This window comes from Penaeus monodon, chromosome 14 (assembly GCF_015228065.2).
Source record: "Penaeus monodon isolate SGIC_2016 chromosome 14, NSTDA_Pmon_1, whole genome shotgun sequence".
In the NCBI taxonomy this organism is placed as follows: domain Eukaryota; kingdom Metazoa; phylum Arthropoda; class Malacostraca; order Decapoda; family Penaeidae; genus Penaeus; species Penaeus monodon.
Genome location: NC_051399.1, coordinates 26,899,245 through 26,916,398, shown reverse-complemented (window position 1 = coordinate 26,916,398; position 17,154 = coordinate 26,899,245). Strand labels below are relative to the sequence as shown.

General features: G+C 30.6%; 1 protein-coding gene across 2 annotated transcripts in view; it reads left to right on the top strand.

Moving 5' to 3' along the window:
- Positions 1-17,154, top strand: part of LOC119581021 (glycine receptor subunit alpha-3-like) — a 54,821-nt gene that overhangs the window by 969 nt on the left and 36,698 nt on the right. The window lies entirely within an intron of this gene.

Genomic DNA, 17,154 nt, shown 5'->3' with positions numbered 1-17,154 from the left:
TAGTATATAGTTTATTTTTTTATATATATTATATATCTATAGTATATATGATATATATATATATATTCTATAATATATATTATATATGATAATATATATTATATATATATCATATATATATATATATATAATATATAATATAAATATATATATAATATATATAATATAAATATATATATATATATAATATATATATATACATATATATAGTATATATAAAATATATATACATATATAATATATAATATAATTATATACATATATATATATATATATAATATATAATATAATATATAATATATATATATATATTACATATATACATTATATAATATATATATAATAGATAATATATAATACATATAATATATATATATTTTATAATATATATATATAATATATATATATATATATATATATATATATATATATATATATATATATATATATATATATATATACACGTGTTGTGTGTGTGTGTGTGTGTGTGTGTGTGTGTGTGTGTGTGTGTGTGTGTGTGTGTGTGTGTATGTATGTATGTATGTATGTATGTATGTATGTATGTATATATAATATATATATATATAATATATATATATATATATATATATATATATATATATATATATATATAATATAATTTTTTTTTATATACACATTATATGTATCCTAGAGATAGACAGGAGAAAATTACTTGTAGAATTATATTTTGTTCAGAAATATAATCAGCAAAATTATTAGTCTGCAGGAATGGGATGCTAAATGTTACATTTTTTTCTAAGGCATTGGTTGGCTGGTTTAAAAGAAATACCAATGTTGAGGCTTTTTATCTTTGGTTGGTACAAGTTCTCAGGTGTGTTGACTTGGGATTCATTCAATATTTTGCATGTAGACTGGTAGTTATTAGAAACAGTATTCCAAGACAAATCTTTTGTTATAATTGGTCTCAGCCTCAGCAAGGTAGATATAAAGAAGTTTTTTCATAGCTTAAAATTAGTATCAAAATTAATGTGTTATTAAATGGATTAGGTGGATGCACATCATCACATTGATAATCAGTCCTCATACTAGGTCAACGATTTTCATATATTTCATTTTTTTCATTAGTCTCTTTTTCTGGCTGGTTTGATCATTATTGCTGCATAGGATGTCTGGAAACTTCTTATCAGAACTAAACATTGCAGTGCTTGTTGCCTGTGAATAAATTGTCCATTCCTTTTATCTTCACTGGCCATACCTTTTTAACTAGAAACATTGATTGGTAGTAGTATGGTTAAAGAGTAGTAGTGAGTAGATTATTTGAGAGGTTGTGATTGATCACTTCAGTGTGTGTGGGTGTGTAAGTGGGTATTGCCTGTGGGTGTGTAATCAGGGACCAGAATATTCAAAGACAGGGACCCCTGGCACAGTTACTTATATATATGTGTGTGTGTTTATTAATTAGTAAAACTAGTTACAATAGTTGAACCTATACTAGGCTAGGTGGAGACATAGCCTAGCAACATACTTCAATTTAACCTACCCTAACCTATTGAAACCCAGCCAGATCCAATCTAATATACACTACCCAGTCACTTCATAGTTTTACCTAACCTACTCTATCCAGTCCTATCCCATCTCAGTGTTGCTTTTTTCTTGCAAAATGAATGTTTAATGTATGACCCATTTATTTTAATATATGATTGTCTTTATCATTGAAGGTTTGATGTGGTTATTTATGGGAGTAGGTCCAAGTAAGCTAAAGATATATTTTGCCATAGGTCGAAGTATTGATTGATGATGATGATGAATATGTGATTATAGTAAATGAATTATGAAACAAATCAGAAATTAACATTTTCTTCAATAGTTTTCATATATTGATTTTATTTACATATATATGGCTTAACAAGTGCTTAGTTAGATGAAGGCAAATCATTAGCCTACCAAGTCTTGAGATTGTACATTTTTGGTGAAAAAGTTTTTATTTTTATTACTTTGCTTACTATTAATGTTATTGTAATAGTAATGATACTGAGGATAATGTCAAGGAATTGAGTACATAGTTCGGATCAGGTAGGCCTCCTATAACTCCTTAGTCACTAAGTTCTTGTGGAACCATCTATGTGTAAATAAAGCTAGCAAAGCAGAACTATAGTGGACAGTGCTGTACCCATTATCTGTAGATTGACAATTTTTAGCAAGGTTTGCTGTGATGATATCCCAACTTATTAACCCAATGTTTGGGTTATATACTGACCCCTTTAGATTTTTGAGAGTTTTGTTGCATACAGATGGCTCCATATGTGCTCAGCCACCAAGGAGTCTATCAGTTGGCCCAAGTGACTGCTGATTTCCCAATTCCTTTAATTTGCAGGAAAATGTATTTTCAATACTATTATTATTGACATTGTTATCATTCTTATTGATATTATGATCATTTAATTGTTATTAAAATAATAACATCAAAGACAATAAAACAATAGAAATGAAGCTTTAAAAAAAATCAAGGAAAAGACTAAACAGGTGAGATAGGTAAGACTAGTAACTGACTCCTTAGTGACTAAGCACTTGTAGAGCCATCTATGGGTAAAGACAATAGATAAACTTTTATTACAGTGGACATGGCACTGTAGTCTTGCCACCTGCGCTAGCTTGGTTACAACCTTTTAAGTTCTTGGTAATACAGAGTACTGGCAAACTTGTTGGTAATAGGTTCTTGTAACATACCTGGGCTTACCTGTAGCATACACGATTGTGAATATTTTCACAAAAATAAACAGTTCAGGGAACTATAAATTCTAAAATCAAGTAGTCAATTGTAGGTAATTTGATTATGTTCCAAGGGATTCTGCATATTTTCAAATTGGTTTTGTCACCCTCTTCTAATTCAGTGTATAATAAATGTACAAATTTCTATTTGCACAGTCAAAAAGGACTAGATGTGATATTTTTATTGATCTTTTGAATACAGTTTAGTAAAATGGTGATGCAATAATTTGCAACCAGAGAAAGTAATCTTTTGGACTTTTAATGGTGTGGGAGGCCTCAGAATTTGAAAATTATAGTTAGAGCTTCAGCAAGAGGTCATGCCAGTATGTTGGTTTGCTGCCTTCGGATGACGTGGGGTTCATTTCACAGCCAACCTAGGTGCAGCTCTGGGCTCCAGGTCATTCACATCATGTTACCATGATGCGTGCATTACATGCGTGGAAGATGCCATGCTCCAGAACATTGGCACTCTCTTACTGCTGGTGTGGACCTGTAACTAACTTTCACTTTTATTAATAAGATTAGTGCAAAATACAGTCATTAGGCTTACTTGATCAGCCACTCTGTAGGCTGGGCACATGCAAACACTTGTATGCAGTGACAAGACTCTCCTTTGCAATGTTATTTTCCTCTTTTTCTGTTTAAGCATTTTTAGCTTTCTTGTTATTTTCTAGTGTCCATAATTGTCATTTGATTTGCTTTATCATAAATGCCAAATGAGTCAAATTATCCTCCAAGAACTTTGTGTACTTGTGGTAAGTCATGTTTATGTCACCTGCCCCTCAAGTCAAGTCTTTTCATGGCGTGATGGTCACATCATCCGGATTGTAGGGGTTTACAAAACAACATTCTATCATGTACACAAAGTGTAACATACCTTATTTATTGAATTGGACTCTAATGTACATAGTCAGATTACTTCAAGTTCAGTCTAGCAATTAAGATACATGTGATGCATCTCTGAATATGCAAAAACAAGAAAATTGTGTTTTGCATATAAAAAGAAAAGAAAAAAAGTAGTAGTATCATTTTGATGATGGAGCTGGAGAATGCTATGCACTGGCCACATCTTAGAATTGCCTCAAAGGCAAACCCAGTCAGCCATGCGTATTCCTCAGAGTGGAGGCCAAGTGAACCCCATTTTCTCCTGGAGGCAATGGGTTAAGCAGATGAAAAGAGAGACTAATGTATAACATTAAAATGTCTCCTCTGAAACAAGAAAGAATACTTTTTTCTCAAATTTAGAAATTTATTATATATGGAAATTGTGGTTGTGCACATGTTTATGCTTGCAAGCATACAATATATCTCTATTTGAAGTAACCTTCCAAAAGTTTGAAAATAACTTCAGTAATAATTGACATGGTGTTTGACAAAGAATTTCATTAAATAATTGCAATTGGTAGTTTCAATTTTTTTGAGGTAGTGTTGCTAGTCTTTGTCCTTTTTTATTATTCTTTTGTGAGAATGCATTCATATCTTCCTTAGATAGTAGTAGATTTAACCCATTCATGGCGAGATTTTCTGGCATCATACAAGCCACACACCAGGCCACTCAAGTGAAAAATGATAAATACAGGAATGGTACATTTATCCTGCTCTCAATTCTCTTGGTTAAGATATAAATTACTGTTGAGGAAATGGGGCTAAAAAGAGGATTTAAACCATGCCAAACAAGCAAATAAATATTTAGCACACACTACTTAGTGGGTTCAGTTGCACATAATGTGATGGGACATCACCCACCATGAGTAACAGTTTTGCCATGACACTAGAATGTCATCTGGCATGAATGGGTTAAAATGAGACATGATATATATAAGAGGTAGAGTCTAAACAAATGTATATTATCTGATGTTCATAGAACCATGTTTACAGTTTCATAAATTTTATGAAACATATCATCATAGTACACATAAAGGGACTTCTTTAATATTAAATTTATTTTTTCATGACACACCATAACCTTGGCACATTTAACCTATGATATTTCATTCAACAAAATGCATGTAAAAGACAAGAGTCTCAACATTTCCATTTATACTTAAGGGTTATAGCCAAAAGGGAGCCCTTTTTTACGGCTACAGTTTTCCCATACGTTCTCTTCAGTCTTATTATTTATTCTAGTCTTGAAGGGTGAGCATTGGATGTTCTTATGGATTCACCCACTACTTGGACACAACTGCTGCTGCTTCCTTATATATGGATACTTATGTAAAATATATGAATTAAACTTCAACAGCTGCTTGTTCCTTTGATGTTCAGGAACTTGTGTGAAATGTATTTGTTAAACTTGTGTGCAGAGCAGTGTGTAAGTTGTGTTAGTTTACAGGGCCAGATTTTTAAGGTGATAAAATGGTAGATAGTGCCTTTGTTACTGTAAGTCATATACAAGTAAACCCCTGATAATAAATAGATTTTGAAAAGAACATATAAAGATATATATACTTGTTTTTATAGGAAATCATTAAATTGTCCTTTTTCCATATAGAACTAAATCACCAAAGCCACATAGAAATGCAACAAAGAGCAAATTCTAGATTCCACCAAAATAGATAATAGCCAATTTAGTAAAAGAATGCAAAGTTTTGCCATCATAATTCTGCTAGTTGTAAATATTTTTAGAACAGATCTAGGTATGAATTTTTATTTAACATTCGGGCAAATGTTTGACAATCCTTTGTGAGGGCTGAAATGATTATATGATTATATACATCAGTAATATTTCCATATCCAGATGCACTTTCATTTTTAGAGTGTTTCTGACAGCAGTAATGTTAAGTTGTTTATAAGTTGGATATGGAAGCATTTTGACAGATTCCTCTCTGCCCCCCCCCCCCCCCTAGTTGTTTTATTTTAAAATTCATATATTTGAAAATAATGGGGATATTAACTGGACATTATGTGTACTTTTCTTCTCTACGAAGGTACCTTTCAGGAAAATTACACTTTCGTTTTCTGGATATTTTGAAACGATGGCTTTGTTGTTACTTTTTCCTCTCTCATGCCCTCCTATTCTTTCCCTCCTTTACTCTCCTACTCTGTCCTTGTTTCTGTCTCGTATTATTTTCATTATTCTCTTTCCCATTTTCTTACATTTACTGTCTCTGTAGCATTTCTGTGAAACTAGTAGACTTTATTATAGCTACTAATGATACTGTCTCATACACATTTGCTTAGTCTTATATTCTGTCCTAGTTTAATGTTTTTGCTTTGTTGGAAGCAAGATGATTAAATATAGAAAATATAATTTCCTGATAGTGAATAGTAAAAGATGAAATAGATTATATATATATATATATATATTTATTTATATATATATTTATTATATAATATTATTATATATATATATTATATATATATATATATCATATATATATTATATTTTATATATAATATATATATGTATATATTATTATAGATATATAAAATTAATATATATAATATATATATATATATAATTTTTATTTTAAATTTTAAAATATATATATATTTTATATAATAAAATATATATATAAATACATATATATACAAATAAAATATATACAAATAAATATATATACAAATAAAATATATATATAAACTAAAATATAGATATATATATATATATATTATACGTATATATATATATATATATATATATATATATATATAATCTATTTCATCTTTTACTATTCACTATCAGGAAATTATGTTTTCTATATTTAATCATCTTGCTTCCAACAAAGCAAAAACATTAAACTAGGACAGAATATAAGACTAAGCAAATGTGTATGAGACAGTAACATTAGTAGCTATAATAAAGTCTACTAGTTTCACAGAAATGCTACAGAGACAGTAAATGTAAGAAAATGGGAAAGAGAATAATGAAAATAATACGAGACAGAAACAAGGACAGAGTAGGAGAGTAAAGGAGGGAAAGAATAGGAGGGCATGAGAGAGGAAAAAGTAACAACAAAGCCATCGTTTCAAAATATCCAGAAAACGAAAGTGTAATTTTCCTGAAAGGTACCTTCGTAGAGAAGGAAAAGTAACAAATAATGTACAGGAAATATCCCCATATTTCAAATATATGATTTTAAAATAAAAACAACTGGGGGGGGGGCGGGGGGCAGAGCAGAGAGGAATATGTCAAAATGCTTTCCATACCAACTTATAAACAAACTTAACATTACTGCTGTCAGAAAAACTCTAAAAATGAAAAGTTTGCATCTGATATGGAAAAATATACTGATGTATATAATCATATAATTCATTTCAGCCCTCAAAAGGATTGTCAAACATTGCCCGAATGTTAAATAAAAATTTCATACTAGATCTTGTTCTAAAAAGATTTCAACTTAGCAGAATTATGAGGTAAAACTTTGCCATTCTTTTACTAAATTGTCCTATTATACTATTTGGTGGAATCTAGAATTGCTCTGTTGCATTTCTATGTGCTGGTGATAGTTCTATATGGAAAAAGGACAATAATGATTTCTATTAAAAAACAAGTAATATTATCTTTTATAGTTCTTTTCAAAAATCTATGTATTATCAGGGGTTTTACTTTGTAATATGATTTACAGTAACAAAGGAACTAGCTTACCATTTATCACCTTTAAAAATATGGCCCTGTAAACTAACACACTTAACACATGCTCTGGCACACAAGTTAAACAACTACATTGCACACAAGTCTGAAAACATCCACAGGAACAAGCAGCTGTTGAAGTTTAAATTCATGTATTTTACATAAGTATCCATATATAAGGAAGCAGCAGCAGTTGTGTCCAAGTAGTGGGTGAATCCATAAGAACATCCAATGCTCACCCTTCAAGACTAGAATAAATAATAAGACTGAAGAGAACGTATGGGAAAACTGTAGCCGTAAAAAAGGGGCTCCCTTTTTGGCTATAACCCTAATTATTAAATGAAATGCTGAGACTCGGTGTCTTTTACATGCATGTTGTTGAATGAAATATCATAGGTAAATTGTGCCAAGGTTAGGTGTTGTCATGAAAAAAATAAAGTTTTATATTAAAGAAAGTCCCTTTATGCTTTTTACTATGATGAATGTTTCATAAAACTATGAAACTGTAACATGGTTATGAACATCAGATAATATAATTTGTTTAGACTCTACCTCTTATATATTCATGTCTCATTTTAACCCATTCATGGGCCATGATGACCATTCTAGTGTCATGGCAAAACTGTTAATCAGGTGGGTGATGGGTCCCATCACACTATGTGGCAACTGAACCCCCACTAAGTAGTGTGGCTAATATTATTTGCTTGTTTGGCATGGTTTAAACTCTTTTTAGCCCCATTTCCCAACAGTAATTTAATTTCTAACCAAGGGAGAAATTGAGAGCAGGATAAAGCCGACCATCCTGTATTATCATTTTTCACTGAGTGGCCTGGGTGGGGCTTGTATGATGCCAGAAAATTCGCCATGAAATGGGTACAATTACTACTACTAAGGTAAGATATGATGCATTCTCCACAAAAGAATAATAAAAAAGGACAAAGACTCAGCAACACTACCTCAAAAAAATTGAAAAACTACCAATTGCAAAATTATTTAATGAAATCGTTGTCAAACACAATGTCAATATTACTGAAGGTATTTTCAAAACTTTGTGGAAGGTACTTCAAATAGAGATATATGGATGCTTTGCAAGCAAAACACGTGCACAACCACAATTGCCGTATATAATAAATTCTAAATTTGAGAAAAAAGTATTCTTTTGTTTCAGAGGAGACTATAAGGTTTTATACATTAGTCTCTCTTTTCCTCTGCTTAACCATTGCCTCAGGAGAAAATGGGGTTCACTTGGCTCCACTTGAGGAATACGCATGGGTGATGGGTTTGCCTTTGAGGCCAATTCTAAGATGTGGCCAGGCTATAGCATCTCCAGCTCCATCATCAAAATGATACTATACTTTTTTATTTCTTTTTATATTGCAAAACACAAATTTTCGTGTTTTTGCATTAATTCAGAGATGCATCACCTGTATCTAATTGCTAGAATGAAACTGAAGTAAACTGACTATGTTACATTAGGGTCCAATTCATAAGGTAGTGGCTACATTTGTGTACACGATAGAATGTTTGTTTTTGTAACCCTAACAATTGGTGATGTGGACCATCACGCCATGAAACAACTTGACTTGAGGGGCAGGTGACCATAACATTACTTTACCACAAGTCCACAAATTTCTGGAGGATAATTTGACTCATGCATTTTATGAGAAAGCAAATCAAATGACAATTATGGACACTAGAAAAATAACAAGAAAGCTAAAAAATGCCTTAAACAGAAAAAGAGAAAATAACATTGCAAAGGAGAGCTTGTCCACTGCATACAAGTGTTTGCATGTTGCCCAGCCTACAGAGTGCTGATCAAGTAAGACTAATGACTGTATTTTGCACTAATCTTATTAATAAAAGTGAAAAGTTAGTTACAGGTCCCACACCAGCAGTAAGAGAGTGCCCAATTTCTGGAGCATAGGATCTCCAACGCATGGAATGCACGCATCATGGTAAAAACATGATGTGGAATGACCTGGAGCCAGAGCTGCACCTAGGTGGCTGTGAAATGAACCCACAGTCACTCGAAAGGGCAATGCAACCAACATACTGGCATGACCTCTTGCTGAAGCTCTAACGATAGTTTTCAAATTTGAGGCTCCCACACCATTAAAGTCCCCAAAAGATTACTCTCTCTGGGTTGCAAATTATTTGCATCACCATTTTTACTAAACCGTATTCCAAAGGATCAATAAAAATATCAAATCCAGTCCTTTTGACTGTGCAAATAGAAATTTTGTACATTTTATGATACACTGAATTCAGGAAGAGGGTGACAAAAACCAATTTGAAAATATGCAGAAATCCCTTGGAACATCATCAAATTACCTACAATTGATACTTGGATTTTAGAATGTATCAGTTCCCTGAACTGTTTATTTTGTGAAAAATTCACAAGTGTCTGTACAGGTAAGCCCCAGGTATGTTACAAGAACCTATTGTACCAAACAAGTTTGCAGGTACTGTATTACTAAGAAACTAAAAGGTGTAACCAAGCTAGCGCAGGTGCAAGACTACAGTTGCCATGTCCACTGTAATAAAGTTTATCTCTGTCTTTACATAGATGGCTATACAAGTTGCTTAGTCTCACTAAAGGAGTCAGTTACTAGTTCTTACCTACATGACTCACCTGTTTTAGTCTTTTCCGGATTTTTTTAAAGCTTCATTCTATTGTGTTATTGTCTTTGATGTTATTATTTTAATAAAGAATTAAAGATAATAATACAATAAGAATGATATTTAACAATGGTCAATAATAATAGTATTGAAAATACAGTTTCCTGCCAAATTAAAGGAATTGGGAAATCAGCAGGTCACTTGGGCCAACTGAAGACTCCTTGGTGGCTGGCACATATGGAGCCATCTGTATGCCAACAAAACTCTCAAAAATCTAAGGGGTCAGTATATAACCCAAAAACATTGGGTTGTAATAAAGTTGGGATATCATCACAGCAAACCTTGCTAAAAAATGTCATCTACAGATAATGGGTACAGACACTGTCCACTATAGTTCTGCTTTGCTAGCTTTATTTTACACATAGATGGTTCCACAAGAACTTAGTGACTAAGGAGTTATAGGAGCGCCTACTGATTCCGAACTAGGTACTCAATTCTTGACATTATCCTCAGTACATTACTATTACAATAACATTATATAGTAAGGCCAAAGCACCATTAAAAATGTAATATCCTTTTCACCCTCAAAAAATGTACAATCTCAAGACTTGGTAGGTCTAATGATTTGTCCTTCATCTTAACTAAGCACTTGTTGAAGCCATATATAGTAAATAAAATCAAATATATGAAACACTATTGAAGAAAGAAAATGTTAATTTCGATGTGTTTCATAATTCCATTTACTCTAATCAATATTCCAAATAATCATCAATCAATACTTCGACCTATGGCAAAATATATCTTTAGCTTACTTGAGACCTATTCCCATAAAATAACCACATCAAACCTTAAATGATAAAGACAATCATATATAAATAAATGGGTATACATTAAACATTATTTTGACCAAAGAAAAAGCAAAAACACTGAGATGGGATAGGACTGGATTAGAGTAGGTTAGTAAACAACTAATGGAAGTGACTGGGTAGTGTATATTAGATTGGATCTGGCTGGGTTCAATAGGTTAGGGTAGGTTAAATTGGATGTATGTTGCAGGGCTAGCTCCACCGAGCTAGTATAGGTTCAACTATTGTAACTAGTTTACTAATTAATAAACACACACACATATATATAAGTAAACTGTGCCAGGGGTCACACTGTCTTTGAATATTCTCGGTCCCTGAGTAACACACCCACAGGCCAATACCCACTTACCACACCACACACCTGAAGTGATCAAATCACAACACTCTCAAATAATCACTCACTCTACTCTTAACCATACTACTACCATCAATGTTCTAGTAAAAAGATGGCCAGTGAGACTAAAGGAGATGGACATTTATTCACAGCAACAGCAGCAATGTTAGTTCTGAAGAAGTTTCCAGACAGCCTATGCAGCAATAATGATCAAACCAGCCAAAAGAGGACTAATGAAAAAAAATGAAATATATGAAAAGCGTTGTTCGACCTAGTATGAGGACTGATTATCCAATGTGCTGATGTGCATCCACCTAATCCATTAAAACACATTAATTTGATACAAATTTAAGATATTATGGAAAAAAAACTTTATATTACCTTGGCTGAGGCTGCGACCAATTATAACAAAAGATTTGTCTTGAAATTACGGTTTCTAATAACTACCAGTATACATGCAAAATATTGAATGAATCCCAAGTCAACACACCTGAGAACTTGTACCAACCAAAGTAAAAAGCCTCAACATTGGGATTTTTTTAAACCAGCCAAAACCCAAAGCCTTAGAAAAAAAGTAACATTTAGCATCCCATTCCTGCAGACTAATAATTTTGCTGATTATATTTCTGAACAAAATATAATTCTACAAGTAATTTTCTCCTGTCTATCTCCAGGATACATATAATATGTGTATAATATATATATATATATATATATATATTATATATTATATATATATAATATATATTATATATATATATATATATATATAATATATATATATAAATATATATATATATATATTATAGTATATATATGTATATATATATATATATATTATATTTTATGATAATATATTATATATATTATTATATATATATATATGATATTATAGTAATATATATATATATATATATTATATAATAAAATATATATTTATTATAAATAAATAAAAATATATATTATAAAATAATATATATATAATATAAACATAAATATATATATATATAAATTTTAATATATTATAATATATTAAAAATTATATTATATATAAATATATTATATTATAGATATATGTAAGATATATTATATAATATATATTATAGATATATTTATAGATTTAATAGAATAAATAGATTTATATGTTTTATTTTATGTATATATATTGTTAATATAGTTATATATATATGATAATATAATATATGTATATATATATATAATATAATATGTATTTTTTAATAAAATTGTATATTAATAATGTATTTATTTTATTAATATATTATATTATAAATTACTTTATATATATTGTATATATATATGTATATATATGATATATTTATGTATATATTGTAAAATTATATATTGATAAAAATATATAATATATATAGATATTATATATATTTATTAATATATATATATGTATATATAATGTTAAAATATTTTATTATGTATGTATGTAGTATGTATGTATTATGTATGTAGTTGTAGTATGTATTTTGTATGTATGTATGTATGTATGTTGTATTATATATTTTATATAATAAATATTTTATATATATAATTATATTATATATATATCAAAAATTTACATAAAAAAATAATTATATATATATATATTATATAATAAAAATATAAATATATATGTATTGTTAATGTAAATGATAAATGTAATATGTAAATGAAATTATGTAATATGAATGTTATTATGTAAAAAATAAAATATATAATTTTATATATTATATATATATATTATTATTATATATTAATATTTTATATATATATACAAACATACCCCCAACACACCCACACAAACCAACAACACACACACAACAACACACACTACACACACACTCACACTCACACTCCCACTCACACTCACACTCACACTCACACTCACACTCACACTAAACACTACACTCCCATTAATATAATCAATATATATATATATATATATATATATATATATATATATATATATATATATATATATATATATATATAGTGTCATGAGGGTAAATAATTCTTTGTACATTTACATGTAACGTTTTTTTGCCGGTCTCTATGTAAATGTTGAAAGCCTTCTTCACTAAAGTTCTTATTATATATAAATGTATGTATGTATGCCTGTATGAATAAGTGTATAAACAAATAACCAAATAAATCAAATATCTGATGTCTTGATGTTAGTGTATAAGTTTGTAAAAGTACATACTATCAGCCTTCTTTTATCTCCCATTATTTAGGCTGTGTTGATAATGGTGGAGAATGAGGACCCTACAGGCCATTACCCTTGCCTGGGTACTTACGCCTCTGTAGACAGGGCTGAGCTGGTGATGGATCAGCTCCATACTAATCCTGTAAACAGTGAAGCGCGCAGCCAGTAATTAATGGTATTTCTCAAGTATTTCTTTTTCTTTATGTAAGAGGTACTATGATTCATTATTACTTTGGGTAAAAAAGGGAAATTGATATACTGGAACTGAGTTAAATCTCCACATATGGTGAATAACTATCTTTAATAGCTGAATGAATGATTAAAAATAAATAATAATAATGATGATGATAATAATAATATCAATACCAATAATAATAATAAATAAAGCATAACAATAAATAACTGAAATAAAGATCCCTTCAAAATCTGTCAAGTGATAGATATTTCAAAAAGTAATTTAGCCTGATTTTCATCCTGACCAAAAAAATTATGTAACACATTCATAGTAAACATCTCATTCAAACAGAAAGAAACTTTGATTAGAGTACATCAGACCAATGAGCAAGTTCCACTTTTTTTTTCATTTTTAAATTCAGTCTAGAAATGTTAAAAAGTTTAGTGATCATGGCAGATATTTGTCCAGGTTTGCCTACATGTTTCATTCTGGATTTGAGGATGGGATGAATCGTCGTCCAATAAGTATGATTATATGACCAAATAATTTCTAGTAGTTAAACGGGAGAAAGTACTTAGTGTTCAAAGTACATATTTCACAGAACATTGTCAGTACCTGGTAATACTTTACGGCAACCAGCCGGGGGCTCAGTCAGGAGCTCTTAACCACAGCAGAGAGTCAACCCAGGGACCAACCGCAGCTCCAAAACACTCAGGGAAGATAGGCCCGCTAGAACTCTCAAATATATGTCATTTACTGAACCTTAAAACAGTCTTCTGACAACATATTTATATACCACAAACAGCGATAAAGGTTAGAAGAAAATAAGAGGTAAATTCTGAACCATTTGCACAACCACAGTCAATGCCCTTTCCAATCATTCAACTTCCCTTACAACTTTAAAAAAGATTTCAAGGTAACACTACAGCTCCTGAAAACGTGCAATATGCCATCATAATTATGTATTATATACAGCTTTACTAAAACCTATATTACAATAACAGACAACCTAGAAAAAAGGGTTAACTAGAAATGGAATTACAGTACCACACCAAATGTTGAGAAAATTTAAAATATGTCTGAAAAACCCTATACATCAAATCAGACTTGTTACCAGTTTCGGGAAAGTTTCCCTTACGCGTTTATATTTTTGAGTCTAAACAAAGAAAATTTAGAGTACATATAAACAATGTCTCCGCTACATAATTTAAGTACCTGCTTCTTTCCGCTTTTTGGGCCTGGACTCCTTCTCCCCCCGCTTCTCCTTTTTCTTGGACTGGCCATCATCTGAATCTTCAATTGTCCAACGTCACATTCTGGCTTTACAACAATTTGCTGGTGCTTGTTTTGGGCCCCCTCCTCTTCCTCCACATCACTCATATAAGCTCCTAAGCAAGCCTGTAGTGCTGCCTATTAAAAGAAAATGTGCTGGAATTAGTCATGGTGAAGTCAAACATTTACAGTTGATAAAACTTTTAATGCAGTGGTAGCTTAAAAAAATTGTCTTTTTTCTTCCTGAACAACTACTGAACACAATACCAGATAATGACATTGTTCACTAATATCAAATGGGTTAAAGGGTGTATAACAAAGAATTCAGAAACCCAGAAATGTGTGGCCAGGAGAGGGAAAGAACAAGAATATATTTCCTATTTCACTATTTTCACACACAATCATATAGAGTTTTACAGTTAATTTACTCTGATTAAATAGCAGCTGCGTACCAGCACTATCCTTTTCTCTTGTCTGCACTGTCATCATAATATATTTTTGGGAAATCAGTGCATGAACGGACTGACACACTGGAGGGTAAAAAAGAATTATAAATGCATATATCTTAAAATATATAAGACAGTTCATTTAAAAATGTAATTTTTTTTTCCATAAGATATGTATCTAAAACCCTTTTTTTTTTTCTTTCTTTTTTATGACAAGTGAAACTGTTAAAATAATTAACTGACCCTATTCCATATTGCTAAAGAAAACCCAGAAAACCAAATAATTAATATTAAGGCTGGAAAAGATATAATACATATGTAAGAGTGCAAAACTTTCCACTTACTTTAAAGATGAAATGAACCCCCACAGAAACCCAAATAAAATGAAGAGTTTTTACCTTCTGCTTCAAAAAGCTCTTCTAGGTTTAGGTCTTCATCAATTGGAGGAAATCTGAAGAATTAGGCAGAACTCTTCAGCTTTTCTTGATGCTTCTTTTGAGTTATCTTAAACTGCTTGCACTAATCATCTTCACTACTTAAAAACAGTTACTGGCTGAAAGATCAAAAGAAAGGAGAGTAATATACATTTTGAAAAAAAAATAATATTCCAACACTCGCATACCATCCTGTAGAGAATATATATATAAATATGCAAAATCAGTGCTTTTAGAGAAAAAGTACTAACTTCCTCTTTACTGCCATTGTGTTTATGACTACAATTTTCAAAAGACTTTTACAATGCCGTTCCCAGCTGAAGCTCTCAGAATTTCTACATCTCTTCCTCTTTCACGGGCCTGAGTTCCAGGGTTTTTCACCGCCTCCAGGCCAGACTCTAGAAGTTCATCCACTATTTGTAGATCGCTTCCATCTTCAGATGCAGAACTCCTCACTCTCGGAGTCCTTGTGTCTATGTTTGTAACTATTTTTTTTGTGCTTCCTGCAAAGATCAATGTTTTTAACTTGAAATCCTATAAAAATTTTAGATATCAGGAACCATATGATGCACTGTCTAGAGAAAGAAAAAAAAAAAGAAAAAAAAAGATAGAAAGAAAAATAATAAATAAAAAATATACAATTTTATAATTTCTAAACTAAAAAAAATTGTGGGTACTTGATCATTACACAGATGGTTATACTTCTCATGATAAAATATATTCATATCTAATGATATATACAATTACTGTAATGACATCAAGGTAGGGTAAGGCCTGCAATAAGGGAGTTCTAGATAGTGGGAAATATATAAGAAATTTCTTCTAAACTCATCTATGCACTATGGTAGCTTCCTTCTAAATATTGGAAGGTGATTCACTAACCTCCACCATTAACAATACAAGCAACCTAAAAATGAACTATCAAACTATAAAATAAATATAAAGCTAGAGTAAAACTACTATCTTCCTGATCTTTGACTTACCTTTCTTTTCTGGACGAAGACTTGTGCCTATGTTTATGCTTGTGAGAATGTCTCTTATGCTTCTTCCTGTGCTTGTTTTTTCGCTCTTTTGATCTTGATCTAGCTGGTTCCTGACCTCCTGACTTCTGCTCCTCCTCAGACATACTTGATAGACTTGGGTCCTCAGAACTGTGGAAAAATGACAATAAACAGGGTAGAAAAAGACTTCAACAATTTTATAAATATAAAGATGTATATAAAATAAAACATGTGCAACAGAACTGAGTGCAAATAAAAAAAAACATGAGATAATAAAGTGAATTATATCTTTGGGCAAAATCAGAAATATTAAAAAATATGAGGTCAAAATCTTTGAAACCTACTGAAAAAATCAAAAGACACTCCCCTTACTTTTTTTGTTTTAAAAAAGAACTAACTGCCTAAATATGTAAATGAAACAACTTTGTGATTCAGTAGGAACAAAATGTTCCATATTGGGGAAATAGG